The following is a 15683-nucleotide window of genomic DNA, read 5'->3' on the forward strand; positions in this document are numbered from 1 at the left end:
GTAGAGAAGGTGGGAGCAGGTGATCTGAAAGCTTTTCTAGCCTGAGTCTGGTGAGAGCCTGGATGGAGAAAGTCTGGTGAAGTAGGACAGGTGGACTCCGGACACCTTGGGCTGCTCCGCTTCTGCCCCACCTGTTTCCTAGGTGGCAAAGGGGAACCCATGAAGTTCAGGATGGGAGACTGAAACCTCTGCTTCCCAAAGACACATGGGGTGTTTCTCCAGCAGCAGTCACGATAACAAGTTCACCTGCCCAACTCCCTGAATCTAAAGTTCAATCTTGAAAGCAGAAGAACAGGAGGGACTCAGCACTGTCTGCATTTGGCAGCCAACACTGGAGAAATGTGAACAGCTGAGAGGACTCACCTTACTCCTTGGCCATTCTCAAACTACAGGACACCTTCCACTTGAAAAATATAGTTGAAGACCCTCTAACTTAATTCCACCACACTTGCAAGTTGTAATTCCCTTATCCATTAAACCCCATCTTGGCTTTAAGTATAAATACAGTAGCAATAGAACAGCATGGCTCAGGACAAAGCCAAGAAGACAATTGATTTGCAATTGGTCAAGACTCCAATATTGCTGGTGTCATCAGCACACATCTCCAAGGTTGATGGTAGAAGATTTTAGAGACCTATTTAAATCACCTCTTTGCAATGCTATAGTATTGGCTGTAGGCCTAATCACAGCTGACAGGAGGATTTCAAGGAATTTAAGAATTCTCTATGGCTGTGTAAGGGTAAACACCAAATAGATGGCTAAGAGTGCTCTTCTAAGCCCAGAACTGATATACTGCTGGTATGCTCTGTGACTAAAATTCTGCGGTTAAAATATTAACATACCTCTATACTGGTTTGTAAATAGCCACTTCCCCAAAGCCTCTCAAGTACAGCTTTGGTCATGGCCACTCCAGCCTCCCTCTCCCCAAGGCTCCTGCCACACGTCCTTATGATCCAGCAACTACGGGGAAATATCTGACGTTCAAGGAATATTCCAGACCCAGGTCCCGCTGAGACCAAAGATGGTTAAATATTTTTTAATGTTACCCCTAATTAAATCTCAAGTCTTTTGTTTGGGAGAGGGGAAATGAGACCTGTGGTCAAGCACTTCAATGGTGAGAAGCCAAATTTGGAAGAATTTTAGTGTTCTATATGTAAAGAAGAAATACAGAGCAATTCAGGTCAGGAAGAGGAGTCAGTGAAGGGCTGGGTTCTAATTCTCAACATCATAACCTGAGGTAGACACTTAAGCGTTTTGTAACAAAGTGGATTTAGTGTTATAAAGATTAATAATATATTCCAAAATCTCCTGATGAAAGACAGGAAAGATTGTCTTTAACTATATAAGTTAGGATTTGTTAATTACTGTTATTGTTCCTCTGACAGTTCTTAGTACAGTAGATTACACCATTTTTTTCATAAGGCAGTGATCCTCTTTGAAATATCTGTCACATTTAATAATATCAGTTAACATTTACTGAGCACTTACTCAACCTGACGCTATTCTAAGCATTTTACATGTAGTCTTATTTATCTTACTTATTTATTTAAATTTCTTTCAAGTTTTTATTTTAATTCCAATTAGTTAACATACAGTGTTATATTAGTTTTAGGTGTACAATATAGTGATTCAACAGTTCCATACAACACCCAGTGCTCATCACAAGTGGACTCCTTAATCTCCATCCCCTATTTCACCCATTTCCCTCACCCACCTCCCCTCTGGTAACCATCAGTTTGTTTTCTGTAATTAAGAGTCTATTTCTTGATCTCTCTCTCTCTCTCTTTCCTTTGCTTATTTCGTTTTTTTCTTAAATTCCACGTATGAGTGAAATCATTCTTTCTCAGTCTTTCTCTGACTGACTTATTTCACTTAGCATTATACTCTCTGGCTCCATCCACGTTGACGCAAATGGCAAGATTTCATTCTTTTTTATGGCTGAATAATATTCCATTGTATATATACCACTTTTCTTTATTCATCAATGGATGGATGCTTGAGCTGCTTCCATATTTTGGCTATTGTAAATAATGCTGCTATAAACACAGGGGTGAATGTGTTCCTTTGAATTAGTGTTTCTGTATTCTTTGGGTGAATACCCAGCAGGGTGATTACTGGATCCTAGGGTAGTTCTATTTTTAACTTTTTGAGGAAACTCTATACTGTTTTCCAAAGTGGAGTTTGGACCAGTTTGCACTCCTACCCACAGTGCAAGATGGTTCCTTGTTCTCCACATCCTTGCCAACACCTGTTGTTTCTTGTGTTGTTGATTTTAGCCATTCTGACAAGTGTGAGGTGATATCTCATTATACTTCCTGATTTGCATTTCCCTGATGATGAGTGATGATGAGCATCTTTTCATTTGCCTGTTGGCCATCTGTATGTCTTCTCTGGAGAAATGTCTGTTCATGTCTTCTGCCCATTTTTAGGTGGATTATTTGTTTTTTGGGTGTTGAGTTTTATAAGTTCTTTGTATATTTTGGATACTAACCCTTTATTGGATATGTCATTTGCAAACTGAGAGCTTTTCCCCTAAGGTCAGGAACAAGACAAGGGTGTCCAGTCACCATTTTTATTCAACATAGTACTGGAAGTATTTATTTATTTTAAAATCAAAAGAAATATTTTTTATTCAAGTGTAATTAAAATACAGTGTTATATTAGTTTCAGGTATACAATTCAACAATTCTTTACACTTCTCAGTGCTTATCAAAATAAGTGTAATCTTAATCCCCTTTATCTATTTCACCCATTGCCCCACTGACTTACCCTCTGGCAACCACATTTTTGTTCTCTGTATTTAAATCTGGTTTTTGTTTGTCTTCCCCCCTGCCACTGTTTGTTTGTTTCTTAAATTCCACATATGTTCGAAATCATATGGTATTTGTCCTTCTCTGACTGACTTATGTCTCTTAGCACTATACCCTCTAGGGCCATCATGTTGTTGCAAATGGCAAGATCTCATTCTTTTTATGGCTGAATAATATTTCATTATATATGTATTTCACATCTTCTGTATTCATTCATCTATGGATGGACACTTAGGTTGCTTCCACATCTTGGTTATTGTAAATAATGCTGCAATAAACGTAAGGATGTATATATATATATCTTTTCAAATTAATGGTCTTGGGTTTTTTTGGATAAATATTCAGTAGTGGAATTACTGGATTATATGGTAATTCTATTTTTAATTTTTTTGAGGAATCTCCATACTGTTTTCCATAGTGGCTGCACCAGCTTGCATTCCCACCAACAGTGCATAAGTGTACCTTTTTCTCCACATCGTCACCAACATGTGTTGTTTCTTGTGTTTCTGATTTCAGCCACTCTGCAGGTGTAAAGTGGTATCTCATTGTGGTTTGAATTTGCATTTCCCTGATGATTAGGGATGTTGAGCATCTTGTTATGTGTCTGTTGGTCATCTGCCTGTCTTTCTTGGAAAAATGTCTATTCAGGTTCTCCGCCCATTTTTTAATTGGACTATTTGTTGTTTTGTTCTTGTTTTTGCTTTTGTTTTGGTGTTGAGTTACATAAGTTCTTCATATATTTGGGATATTAATCCCTTGTCAGGTCTATCACTTGTATGTATCTTCTTCCAGAGAGTAGGCTGTCTTTTTGTTTTGTTGATGGTTTCCTTTAATGTGTAAAAGTTTTTTATTTTGGTGTAGACCCAATAGTTTAATTGTGGTTTAGTTTCCCTTGCCTCAGGAGACATCTAGAAAAAGGTTTCTATAGCTGATGTCAAAGAAATTACTATCTATGTTTTCTTCTTCTGTTTTATGGTTTCAGGTCTCACATTTAGGTGTAGAGTCTAATTTAATATAACTACTCAGGCAGACATCACTATCATCACTATTTAATGTTGAAGAAATTGAAACCTAGGGATTATTTAACTTGTCCAAACCACTTGACTGGGAAGTGGCTGAGCACAGTTTTGAACTGAGCAGACTGACTTCAGAGCCCACATGTATACCCATTATGCTATGCTGATATGGTTGACCAAACCCTAATACTTATTAAAAACCTGCTGTATGCCAAGAAACTGTCATATAAATTACCCCATGTAATCCTCCAATATTTAACTTAAAGCAGGCATCATCACCTTCATTTTATAGACCAATGAACTGAAGCTCAGAGATGAAGCCACTCACCCAAGGTCAGCCAGTCAACAACCATCGGAACTAGAGATGCAACCCAGGACTTTTATGCCAAAGGCTGTTCTTTCTTGCCTCATGTGCTTTCCCACCTCCCAAATAATTTCCCTTCTTCTAGTACTTTTATTCTTCCCAATTTTGTGTTCTTATGGTCATCTTCAACTTTCCAGATTGGTAAGTCCCATCTGGGACCCCTGGTAACATTCAGTCTTTAACATTGACCCTCTAACTAGTCTATAACCTTCTCATTAAAATGTCCCCCAGACTTGTGTCCATTGATCTTTTCTGCACCAATCTTAACCACGATGGCTGCAAAATGATAATTTTTACAACTCTAGTATTGCCATCTTCCAAATCTTGCACACCTGAAATCACAAAGCTTGCCTTTTATCTGCTTTCTGAACCAGTCAAGCAAACTTATTTAATGACCCCTGTATTGGTTACAGTGCTTTGGGCTGTGACTACAGATATCTCACTAATTGTCACTGAGACAATAAAGAGATTTCATGATGTCACATAACAAGAAGTATGGAAGCAAGTCAGTTCCAAAGTTGCTTAATTCAGCAGTTCAATTATGTCATCAAAGACCCAAGCTCTCTCCATCTTTATACTCTAACATCGTAGGTGTCTAGTGATGTCTCCCTTTTCTTCAAGAGCACATATTCCCTAAAACTGAAATGAAATAGAGAAGATTACCATTGCTCCTGTATAAAAATAATTTAATCATGAAGCATGCCATTTTTTCCTCAAATAACTCTTTTTTAATTGGACTGTCCCTGATGACCCTATTAAAAATTACAAACTCACCTCTGGCATTCCCTCTCTTCTTTCCCTGCTTCATTTTTTTCCCTATCACTTGTCACCATTGGGTATACCATATATTTTATTTATTTGTTTCCTCTCTCCCACATTAGAATGTAAATTCCATGAAGGCAGAGACTTTAATCTGTTTTGTTTACTCTTGTATCCCCAATACCTAGAACATTGCCTGGCACATAGAATGCACTCCATAAATATTTATTGACTTAATGAATGGCCACAAGATGACTGCTACCGCACTAAATATTACATCATCAAACGATGACATTCTAGGCAGCAAAAAAGAGGCATGGAACAAAGAGGCTGTTTCCTTCCAAGGCCTGCAGCTTTTACCAGAAAGTGTGATCTTTTTCAGAAATACCACAGCAGATTTTCCCTAAGGTCTCATTAGCTAGAACTGGTCACATGCTCACCAATTGGCCTCACTAGGCAAATGGAAATGGGATTGCCATGATTAGCTTAAACTAATAATGATTCATCTCCCAGGGCTGGGCAAAGAACAATTCTGAGTTTTTCTTTAGCATGTGGGGCTGTCATGTGAGCGACCTACAATGTTTGCCATGGTAGCTGAACATACCCTTGAGAACATTTTCTAACCCCTATTCTCCCCTCTTTTCCTCATGGCTAGGACAACCCTTGTCCATCTGGCCAGCTTCCATAATGCTTTCGGTCATTCAACTCAACCTAGTGCCCAGATCTTAATCTATAATATCATTTCCCACTAAAAGAAGTCAGAACTCTTTGGGGGAAATGGATGATTATACAGTTGGAGCAGTGTAGGTACAAGATGAGCCTAGAACATCTTATTATTCCAGAAAGTAAGGAAATCCTGAAAAAAAATAATAGAACGTATCACAGGAACACAGGAGCCAGATTGAGGGGGTTCCCACTGTCCAAATATAGAACAATTTAAGCATCATTATAATTAAGTGCAGAAATGAATTATAAACCATTGATGAAAAATAGGAATCCATGAGGGCTGACGAGTCCAAGATGGAGGAGTAGGAGAACTTAATTTTATCTGGTCCCAGAAATTCAGCTAGATAGCTATCAAATCATTCTGCACACCTGTGAACTCAACCAGAGATCTAAGAAAAGAATAGCTGCAACTCTACAGATAGAAAAGCAACCACTTTCTGCAAGGTAGGAGGTGCAGAGAAGTGAATCCGAGGCAATATATGGGAAGATAAATCATGGGGAGAGGGAGCCTCCATAAGCTGGCTACTGGCAAGTGATATAGAAATGAAGTACAAAATCAGAACTTTTAGAAGTCTGCTCTGGTGAGGGACATTACTCAGGTGGCTAAGTGGGGGCAGAACCTTAGCTGGGACACTGTGGTCTCAGGATCCTTGGGGTCACAGGAAGACCGGGTGTACCTGAATGTGACAGAGCTCCCAGACATTGGAGCAGGGAAGCTGGCTGCAAAGAGTGAGCCCAGGAGTGGACTCTCAGCTCAAGGTTGCCATAAACCACAGTCAGGTGACTCCTCTCTTAGCAGGGGACTAAAAAGTGGCAGAACCATGAGAACCCCCCCTTCCTCCCCTGGGAGGAGTAGCGTGGGAGCACACCACAGGAGTCTGCAAGGTTTAGAGACTCGAAACGGGGTCATATGCCTGAGATAGAAATGCTCAGGCACAGGCTGGGTGAGCAGTGAGTGTAGCCAGAGACCAGGGAGACAGGAGTGATTGACTGCTTTTCTCTGAGGGCTCACTGAAGAGTGGGGCCCTGAGCTTTTGGCTCCAAAGCCAGAGATTGGGAGGCCGCCATTTTCATTCTCATCCCCTGAAGCGGCATGGAAAGCCATCGGGAAACAAAACCCACATAGAGCAAACTGGACCAGATTACTTAGCCAGGCCCCCTGGCAAGTGCAGGGCAATTTGCCTGGGGCAAGTACACTTGAGAATCAACTCAACAGGCCGCTCTCCGAGAAGATCAGCAAGAACAGAACATCCAGCCAAGACCAAGTTTACCGATCAATGAGAACTGCAAAACTCCAGTGCTAGGGGAATACAGCACATAGAATTCATGGCTTTTTCCCCATGATTCTTTAGTCTTCCAACTTTAATTTTTAAAAATGTTTTCTTTCCTTTTTCAATCAATTTCTTGTTTTATCAACTCTTTTTAAATCTTTTTTAACTTAATTTTTTACAATTACATTCTATCCCTTCATTATATTTAATCTCATTTTTGTATATATATATATATGTTTATCTTTCTTTACAATTTTGAGATGCAATTTCTTCTAACAGACCAAAATACACCCAAAATCGAGTGTATGGCTCTATTCTATTCACCTGTCTGATCATATTCTCTTTTTTGTTTGTTTGGGGTTTTTTTTCTTCTTCTTCCTTCTTTTTGTTTGTTTTGTTAAAATCTTTTTTTAATTTTCATCTTTACAGTTGCATTCTATTCTTTCATTGTATTTACTTTTATTTTTGTATATATGTTTTTTTTTCTTTGCAATTTTGAGATGTAGTTTCTTCTAACAAACTGACCAAAATACACTCAAGAGAGAGTGTATTGCTCTGTTCTGTTCATCTGTCTGTTTATATTTCTTCCTTTTGTTGTTTTTTTTCTTGTCTTTTAATTTCCATTTTTACAGTTACATTCAATCCTTTCATTGTATTTAATTATATTTTTATACATATATTTACAATTTTGGGATCTAGTTTTCTAAAAAATAGACCAAAATACACACAGAATCCAGTGTATTGCTCTATTCTGTTCACCTGCCTGATTATATTCTTTTCTTTTTTTTCCTTTTTTTTTTTCCTGGTTCCGGGTCTCTTCTGATTTGCTTAGTGTATATTTCTCTGGTGTCATTTTTGTCATTTTAGTATTTTGTTCTCACATTCATCTGTTCTTTTCTGGACAGAATGACAAGACAGAAAATCTCACCTCAAAAAAGAGAACAAGAGGCAGTACTGGTTACCAGGGACCTAATCAGTATGGACATAAGATGTCAGAATTAGAGTTCAGAATACTGATTATGAAGATACTAGCTGGACTTGAAAAAAGCATAGAGGACACTAGAGAATCCATTTCTGGATAAATGAAAGAACTAAAATCTATCTCAGTTGAACTCAAAAAGGTGATTAAAGAGATGCAATAAAAAATGGAGGCTCTAATTGCTAGGATAAATAAGGCAGAAGAGAGAATTCGTGGTATAGAAGACCAAATGATGGAGAATAAAGAAGCTGAAAAAAAGAGAGATAAACAACTACTGGATCACAAGGCGAGATTTTGAGAGGTAGGTGATACCATAAAGCAGAACAATATTAGAATAATTGGGATCCCAGAAGAGGAAAGAGAAGGGGGGCAGCAGAAGATATATTGGAGCAAATTATAGGGGAGAACTTCCCTAATCTGGGGAAGGAAACAGGCATCAAAATCCAGGAGGTACAGAGAACCCCCCTCAAAATCAATACAAATAGGTCAACACCCCAACATATAGTAGTGAAACTTACAAATCTCAAAGACAAAGAGAAAATCATGAAAGCAGCTTAGGACAAGAGGTCTGTAACCTACAATGGTAGAAACATTAGATTGGCAACAGACCTATCCACAGAGGCCTCGCAGATCAGAAAGGACTGGCATAATATATTCAGGGTGCTAAATGAGAAAAATATGCAGCCAAGAATACCTTATCCTGCTAGAATGTCATTCAAAATGGAAAGAGTCATAAAAAGATTCCAGGACAGACAGAAACTATAGAATTTGTGACCACCAAACCAGCCCTACAGGAAATATTAAAAGGGATCCTCTAAGCAAAGACAAAGCCCAAAAGTCACATAGACCAGAAAGGACTAGAGACAATGTACAGTAACAATCACTTTACAGGTAATACAATGGCACTAAATTCATATCTTTCAATAGTTACTCTGAATGTAAATGGGCTAAATGTCCCAATCAAAAGACACAGGGTATCAGATTGGATAAAAAAGCAAGACCCATCGATATGCTGTCTGCAAGAGACTCACTTTAGACCCAAAGACACCTCCAGATTTAAAGTGAGGGGTGGAGAATCATTTATCATGCTAGTGGATATCAAAAGAAAGCTAGGGTGGCAATCCTTATATCAGACAAATTAGATTTTAAACCAAAGACTATAATAAGAGATGAGGAAGGACACTATATCATACTTAAAGGGTCTATCCAACAAGATCAAACAATTGTAAATATCTATGCCCTTAACATGAGAGCAACCAATTATATAAGCCAATTAATAACAAAATGAAAGAAACACATCAACAATAATACAATAATAGTAGGGGACTTTAACACTCCCCTCACTAAAATGGACAGATCATCTAAGCAAAAGATCAACAAAGAAATAAAGGCTTCAAATGACACACTGGACCACATGGACTTCACAGATATATTCAGAACATTCCACCCCAAAGCAACAGAACACACATTCTCTTAAGTGCCCATGGAACATTCTCTAGAATAGATCACATCCTGGGTCACAAATCCGGTCTTAAATGGTACCAAAAGATTGGGATCATTCCCTGCATATTTTCAGATCACAATGCTTTGAAACTAGAACTCAATCACAAGAGGAAAGTTGGAAAGAACTCAAATACATGGAGGCTAAAGAGCACCCTACTAAAGAATGAATGGGTCAACCAGGAAATTAAAGAAGAATTGAAAAAATTCATGGAAACAAATGAAAATGAAAACACAACTGTTCAAAATCTTTGGGATGCAGCAAAGGTGGTTCTAAGAAGAATGTATATAGCAATAGAAGCCTTTCTCAAGAACAAGAAAGGTCTCAAATACACAACCTAACCCTACACTTAAAGGAGCTGGAGAAAGAACAGCAAATAAAGCCTAAACCCAGCAGGAGAAGAGAAATAATAAAGATCAGAGCAGAAATCAATGAAATAGAAACCAAAAAACAGTAGAACAGATCAACGAAACTAGGAGCTGGTTCTTTGAAAGAATTAATAAGATTGATAAACCCCTGGCCAGACTTATGAAAAAGAAAAGAGAAATGACCCAAGTAAATAAAATCATGAATGAAAGAGGAGAGATCACAATCACATCAAAGAAATGCAAACAATTATAAGAACATATGAGCAACTATATGCCAGCAAATTAGATAATGTGGAAGAAATGGATGCATTTCTAGAGACCTATAAACTACCAAAACTGAACCAGGAAGAAATAGAAAATCTAAACAGACCCATAACCAGTAAGGAAATAGAAGCAGTAATAAAAAATCTCCCAACAAACAAGAACCAAGGACCAGATGGCTTCCCAGGGGAATTCTACCAAACATTCAAAGAAGAATTATACCTATTCTTCTGAAACTGTTCCAAAAAATAGAAATGGAAGGAAAACGTCCAAACTCATTTTATGAGGCCAGCATAACCTTGATCCCAAAACCAGACAAAGACCCCATCAAAAAGGAGAATTACAGACCAATATCCCTGATGAACATGGATGCAAAAATTCTCACTAAAATACTAGCCAATAGGATCCAACAGTACATTAAAAGGATTATCTACCACAACCAAGTGGGATAATTTCCTGGGATGCAAGTGTGGTTCAACATCCACAAATCAATCAATGTGATACACTACATAAATAAAAGAATGGACAAGAACCATATGGTCCTCTCAATAGATGCAGAAAAAGCATTTGACAAAGTACAGCATCCTTTCTTGATTAAAACTCTTCAGCATAGGGATAGAGAGAACATACCTCAGTATCATAAAAGCCATATATGAAAAGCTCACAGTGAAGATCATTCTCAATGGAGGAAAACTGAGAGCTTTACCCCTAAGGTCAGGAACATGGCAGGGAAATAGAAGGCCTCCAAATCGGCAAAGAAGTCAAACTCTCATTCTTTGCAGATGACATGATACTCAATGAGAAAAACCCCAAAGACTCCACCCCACAATTGTTAGAACTCATACACAGGAACTGACCAAAGTGGCATGATATAAAATCAATGCACAGAAGTCAGTTGCATTTCTACACACTATCAATGAGACAGAAGAAAGAGAAATTAAAGAGTTGATCCCATTTACAATTGCATCCAAAACCATAAGACACCTAGGAGTAAACCTAACCAAAAAGGCAAAAGATCTGTACTCAAAAAAATTTGAACACTCATGAGAGAAATTGAGGAAGACACAAAGAAATGGAAAAACATTCCATGCTCATGGATTGGAAGAACAAATATTGTTAAAATGTCTGTGCTACCCAGAGCAATCTATACATTTAATGCAATCCCTATCAAAATACCATCAACTTTTTTCAAAGAAATGGAACAAATAATCCTAAAACTTGTATGGAACCAGAAAAGACCCTGAATAGCCACAGGAATGTTGAAAAAGAGAACCAAAGCTGGTGGCAACACAATTGCGGACTTCAAGCTCTATTACAAAGCTGTCATCATCACGACAGTATGGTACTGGCACAAAAACAGACACATAGATCAACGGAACAGAATAGACAACCCAGAAATGGACCCTCAACTCTATGGTCAACTAATCTTTGACAAAGCAGGAAAGAATATCCAATGGAAAAATGTCTCTTCAACACATGGTGGGAAATTTGGCCAGCCACATGCAGATGAATGAAACTGGACCATTCCCTTACACCATACACAAAAATAGACTCAAAATGGATGAAAGACCTAAATGTGAGACAGGAATCCATCAAAATCCTAGAAGAACACAGGCAGCAACCTCATCGACCTCAGCCACAGCAACTTCTTCCTAGACACATCTCCAGAGGCAAGGGAAACAAAGACAAAAATGAACTATTTGGACTTCATGAAGATAAAAAGCTTTTGCAAAGGAAAGGAAACAGTTGACAAAACCAAAAGCAACCAACAGAATGGGAGAAGATATTTGCAAATGACATATCAGATAAAGGGCTAGTATCCAAAATCTATAAAAAATTTATCAGACTCAACAAAGGGCAAATAATCCAATCAAGAAATGGGCAGAAAACACGAACAGACATTTCTCCAAAGAAGACATCCAAATGGCCAACAGACACATGAAAAAATGTTCAACATCACTCGGCATCAGGGAAGTACAAGTAAAAACTACAATGAGATACCACCTCACAGCAGTCAGAATGGCTAAAATTAACAAATCAGGAAATGACAGATGTTGGCGGGGATGTGGAGAAAGGGGAACCCTCCAACACTGTTGGTGGCAATGCAAGCCTGTGCAGCCACTCTGGAAAACAGTATGGAGGTTCCTCAAAATGTTGAAAATAGAGCTACCCTATGACCCAGCAATTACACTACTGGGTATTTACCCCAAAGATACAAATGTAGTGATCTGAAGGGGCACCTGCACCCCAATGTTTATAGCAGCAATGTCCACAATAGCCAAACTATGGAAAGAGCACAGATGTTCATCAACAGATGAATGGATAAAGAAGATGTGGTATATATACAAAATGGAATATTACACAGCCTTCAAAAAATGAAATCTTGCCATTTGCAATGACGTGGATGGAACTAGAGGGTATTATGCTAAGCAAAATAAGTCAGTCAGAGAAAGAGAATTATTATATGATCTCGCTATGTGGATTTTAAGAAACCAAACAGAGGATCATAGGAGAAGGGAGGAAAAATCAAAACAAGATGAAACCAGAGAGAGAGAGACAAACCATAAGAGACTAATCATAGAAAACAAACTGAGGGTTGCTGGAGGGGAGGAGAGTTAGCAGGATGGGGTAACTGGGTGATGGACATTAACGAGAGCATGTGATGTAATGAACACTGGGTATTATATAAGACTGATGAATCACTGACCTTACCTCTGAAACCAATAATACGTTACATGTTAATTAATTTAATTTAAATAAAAATATATTTTAAAAAACAGGAAGCCATGAGCTAATGGTAATAACAGATAAACATATAAAGGAGAAGGGGGTGCTCATGCTTATAGTAGAATACTAAGGACTGACTAGTATATGTGGAGAAAGTACTAGAGTTGAAAAAATCATCATTTTGCAATTATCATGGTAAAGATTGGTTTAGGCAGGGATCAATGGACACTAAATCTTGGGACATTTTTAATGAGAAGCAAGTTATTTGCAGGCTTTTAGTGTGTCTTCCCACAGATTTCAAGAGATTAAATAGTAACTATACAGTGAAAGTATTGGGCAACATCTTAACTGGGTGATCAAAATTAATATGAATAATAAAGGGGCAGATGGATGTTATCTGCCTTCATATGTGATTCCAAAAGGAGGACATAGTATCATCTATGTGGTATTCTAGCCTGGAATATATATATCCTAAATCTAAGCATGAGGGAAAACCAGGCAAATACAGTGAGAGACACTGTACATTTTTTAAAGCATAAAATGGAGAAGACTGTATTCTTCAAAAATGCCAATGTCATAAAATACAAAGAAATGCTGTGGAAATGTTCTAGATCAAAAGAGAGTAAACATACATGACAACTAAATTCAATACCTGATCCTAGACTGGATTCTGTACTGGCAGAAACAAACAAACATGCTAAAAAGGATAGTCAATTGCCATAGTTGGAATATGGAATGTTACATATATAAAATATGGAAAGTAGATATTAAGGTATCATATCAATATTAAATTTGATGAAGTTGATAACTGTACTGTGGTTATGTAAGAGAATACTGAAGTATTTATGAGGAAAGGGGCCATGAGATATGCATATTCTCTCTCAGATGGTTCAGGAAAATCAACTATGATATATGTACAGTTGACATTTGAACAGCACGGGGCTAGGAGCACCAATCCCCAACCCCCTACAAGGTCAAAAGTCTGAATATAACTTTTGACTCCCCCAAAGTTTAACTACTCATAGCCTACTGTTGACTGGAAGCCTTACCAATAACATAGTTAATTAACCCCTATTTTATATGTTATGTGTATTACATAATGTATTCCTAAAATAAAGTAAGCTAGTGAAAAGAAAATGTTATTAAGAAAATAAGGAAGAAAAAATACATTTACAGTACTGTATTGTATTTAAAAATAAATCCACGTGTAAGTGGACCCATGTTGTTCAAACGCAGTTTGTTCAAGGGTCAACTGTATAGATAGTTAAAAATATGGTAGATAGACACACATACATATAGATAGAATGAACAAGTAAGCAAATGATAGAGTAAATGGTGAAAACACCAATAGGCGAATCTGAGTAAAGGGTAAATGAGTATTCTTTGTACTGTTCTTATTCTTACAACTTTTCTATAATTTTGAAAATATATCCAAATAAAACATTTTTTAAAATATAGCTCATGGGAGAGAAACAAGGTGGAGGAGTAGGAGACCTAAATTTCGTCTGGTCCCAGGAATTCAGCTAGATAGGGATCAAACCATTCTGAACACCTACAAACTCAACAGGAGATTGAAGAAGAGAATAGGAGCAACTCTCTAAACAGAAAAGCGACCACTTTCTGGAAGGCAGGACGTGCGGAGAAGTGAATCCGAGGCAATATTAGGGAAGATAGACGGTGGGGGAGGGGGACTCCGTCGGCCGCTTCTGGCAAGTGATAGAGCCGGGAGCACAAAATCGGAACTTTTAGAAGTCGGCTCCGCTGAGGGACGTCGCTCCAGTGGCTAAGCGGGGGGTGGAACCCTCGTGGGACAGTGTGGTCTCAGGACCCTTGGGGTCACAGAAAGACCGGGGGTGCCTGAGTGTGGCAGAACCCCCAGGTATTGGAGCGGGGAAGCCAGCTGCAGAGACGGAGCCGAGGAGCCGGCTCTCAGCTCGGGGTTGCCATAAACCATGATCCGTGGCACAGTCGGGACACTGCTCCTCCAGCAGGGACCCAACAAGCGGCAGATCCGGGGATACTCCCCTTCCTCCCCCGGGAGGAAGGGTGTGGGAGCGCACCGCAGGGATCTGCTGGGTTTGGAGACTCCACACAGGGTCGGGTGCCAGAGATAGAAATGCTCGGCTCACAGGCCGAGTGAGCATGGAGTGCGGCCGGAGACCGGGGAGACGGGAGCGATTGACTGCTTTTCTCTGGGGGCGCACTGAGGAGCGGGGCCCCTAGTTCTCGGCTCCTCCGGGACGGAGATTGGGAGGCCACCATTTTCACCCTGGTCCTCCAAAGCTATAGGGAAAGCTTGCAGGGAACAAAAGCTCCTGAGAGGAAACCCGAGCAGATTACTTAGCCCGGACCGGCAAGGGCGGGGCAATTCCGCCTCCGGCAAAGACATTTGGGAACCACAGCAACAGGTCCCTCCCCGAGAAGATCAGCAAGAACAGCCAGCCAAGACCAGGTTTACCAATCAATGAGAAAGGCAGAACTCCAGTGCTAGGGGAATACTGCACATAGAATTCACGGCATTTTTCCCCCTGATTCTTTAGTATTTTAAAGTTAATTTTTTTAATTTTCTTTTTCTTTTCTTTCTTTTTTTTTGAATTTTTCTTTTTCCTGTTTTCAGCCAACATTTTATCAATCCTTTTTCAAAAAAATCTTATTTTTCATTTTTAGAGTCATATTCTATCCCTTCATAGTAGTTAACCTTATTTTTGGTATATATATATATATATATATATTTCTCTCTTTAAAATTTTGGGATACAGTTTCTTCTAACAGACCAAAATATACCCTAAATCTCTAGTGTATGGTTGTTCTAGCCTCCTGCCTGATCACATTCTCTCCCTTTTTTTTTAATCCTCTTCTTTCTTTTTTCAACCAACTTCTAATCTTATCAATTCCTTTTAT

At 38.7% G+C, this 15683-nt stretch overlaps 1 non-coding gene across 1 annotated transcript; it reads left to right on the forward strand.

The window, feature by feature from the left end:
* The first annotated feature begins 4800 nt into the window (after positions 1-4800).
* LOC148163107 (U6 spliceosomal RNA) lies at positions 4801-4902 on the forward strand. The gene has a single exon (XR_015769523.1). It is a non-coding gene; the product is annotated as a U6 spliceosomal RNA (small nuclear RNA).
* Positions 4903-15683: the final 10781 nt, after the last annotated feature.

This window comes from Eumetopias jubatus, unplaced genomic scaffold, assembly GCF_037043125.1.
Source record: "Eumetopias jubatus isolate StellerSeaLion01/CBP00866 unplaced genomic scaffold, mEumJub1_p1.0 scaffold_11, whole genome shotgun sequence".
NCBI classification, from domain to species: Eukaryota; Metazoa; Chordata; class Mammalia; order Carnivora; family Otariidae; genus Eumetopias; species Eumetopias jubatus.